The sequence below is a fragment of the Mastomys coucha genome, unplaced genomic scaffold, assembly GCF_008632895.1.
Source record: "Mastomys coucha isolate ucsf_1 unplaced genomic scaffold, UCSF_Mcou_1 pScaffold15, whole genome shotgun sequence".
Lineage (NCBI taxonomy): Eukaryota > Metazoa > Chordata > Mammalia > Rodentia > Muridae > Mastomys > Mastomys coucha.
Window position 1 is genome coordinate 68,575,921 of NW_022196897.1, and position 2,708 is coordinate 68,578,628.

Consider the following 2,708-nt stretch of genomic DNA (forward strand, 5'->3'; position numbering starts at 1 on the left):
AGAAGTTTGGAATACAGGAAGAACAACCCATATTCCACAAGGAACTCAAGAAGAAGGAAGACCAAAAAGTAATATATTTTATAAATATGATTACACAGGGGAATTGATATCAAATTATTAAGTATCACCAGAGTAAACTGCATTGCATCTCCTTTACAATAATAAAATGAAAGAAAATATGAGTTCAGATTCTTCATTTTTGCCTAGAAAAAGCATGCAGAACATCTGGAGAAGAATATATCATTATCTTTTCTTTTTGATAAACATGAGGAACACTGAACACAAAGACTGATAGATAGATAGATAGATAGATAGATAGATAGATAGATAGATAGATAGATAGATAGAGGTTGACAGAAAATTTACTATTATTATTATTATTAATTATATTTACAATCCAACCATTGTCCTATCCCCCCTCCCTCAGTTCCTCATCCCATTTCTCCTCCACCTCGTCTCCAAGAGGATGCTTTCTCACCACCATGCCTACTGTACTCTCTGGTTCCTCAAGTCTTTTCAGGATTAGGCACATCTTTTCCCATCGAGGCTAGAGTAGGCAGTCCTCTGCTATATATGTGGCTGGGGTCTCTGACCATCTCTTGTATGCAGCCTGGTTGTTGGCTCAGCGTTTGGGAGCTCCCAAGGGTTCAGATCAGTTGAAACTTCTGGTCTCCCTATGGGGTTGCCTTCTTCCCCTTCTTCAATGCTTCCCCTAATTTAACAGCAGGGTTCCCTGACTTCAGTCCAATGGTTAGGTGTAAGTATCTGCATCTGTCTCAGTCAACTGCTTGTTCGGCCTCTCAGGGGACAGCCATGCAGGCTCTGGTGTATAAGCACATCATAGCATCAGTAATAGTGTTGGGCCTTGGTGTCTCCCCATGAGATAGATCTCAGTTTGGTTGGTCACTGGACCAACTTTCCCTCAGTCATTTATCCATTTTTGTCCCACAGTTGTTTTAGATAGGAACACTTCTGGGTCAGAAATTTTGACTGTGTGTTGGTAACACTATCCCTCCTCTTGAGGCCCTGTGTATATACTAGAGGTGGACTTTTGAAGTTTCCTCTCCCCCTAGGCATTTAAACTAAGGTCAGTCCCATTAAGTGCTAAGAGTGCCTCACCTCCCAGGTCTCTGGTACATTTTAAAGCATGTCCCCACCTCCCATCTTCAGAGTCTGCATATTTCCACTCATTCTTGCTGTCCCTCTGGTCTTCTCTCCTGCCCTCCCCATACCTGATCCTGCTCCTCTTCCCTCCCCTCTCCAACCCAATCCCCTCTACCCCACCTCTCTTGAATATTTTCTTTCCCCTTCAAAGTGGGATTGAAGCATTCTCACTTAGCATTATTGCAGGCCTTATGTAAATAATCCTACCTGTGAGGTCATGAATACAGCAGCCCTATCATGTCAGATAGTTTTGTGTGACCTGGCTTTTGGAATGATTAGCCCCTCTTTTCCATTGCAGTTCCCGAGTCTTAGTGGTATAAAGTATAAAATTGATGTCCTATTTACAGCTAAGCATGCCACATGAATTTATTCTCTGGTCTTAACCAGTTGTGAATTTGTCTTAACCACTCTGCCTTCCATGAAGAAATTCCTCTGACAAGGTCCAAGAGCTGCACTGATCTATATGTACAGAGATGTGCGTTTCGAAGGCAGTTTGGTATTGATCCATTGAACAAAACAACAGTAATCTATCCTGTCCTAGGGTCAACAAGCTTCCCAGCTGTGGGTTCTAAGGTCAGATTTACAGTACCAGACACATTGTGTCCTCCTTTGAAAACACTCTTAAATCCAATCAAAGACAGGTTGTTTACCTCATAGTATTTCTAACACCATTTCACTTATAGAAATAACTTGCTAGACCATGATTCATGGATTTTGTTAGGAAGCCTATATATTGCTGTGACTGTAAAATTGAAGATGGAATTTGAATTAAATAAATGGAATTGAAGTATAATTTATTTAAGTATTTTAATAGTTCTCATGAGTATTATGAAATAACAGGAAAGACCAAGGTTCCCAAAAACCAAGCTTTTAAAACAATTTTTGTAATCATTTTTGCCTGACAAATTTAATGCTTTTATTTTATTTTCAAGATTATAATATAATTACAAAATTCCTCCCTTTGCTTTCCTCTCTCTACTACCCACTCTCATATCTCTTCAAATTCTTAAACTCTTTAACACTAGAAATATAAGCTCCTAAAATATGTATAGAAATCAAATATTCATTAATAATAAATGATGAAGAAAATTTATTTTAAAATAATTCTTTGCTATACATATGTTTAACACTTATTAAAGACAGCACATTTACATACTACTGTGATGGGTAAGCTTGTTCATTTTTCCATAAAGAATTACATTTTGCCTAAACATTTGCTGCTGCATGACATCTGATATTTTGATTTTATAATTGCCAATGCTGAGAACATCAGATTGCATAACTATTTAGTGCAAAACATTGTAAGTATGTTTTGGTCATTTCAGAAAGTGTTGAAAATTACATCTTAATCTCAAGCTAAAATTTATTTTGTAATTTTTTTTGAAAACTCAAGTTAGCAAATCAAATAGAAATGTTCAAAACAAAAACATTACATATCTGAAGATATAGGAATTTGATGCTTATTTAAAGAAAAATGATGCTTAGAAAGTATTATAATTCATTATGTTATTTTAATTGCTAGAAAAACATTACCCATTGTAACA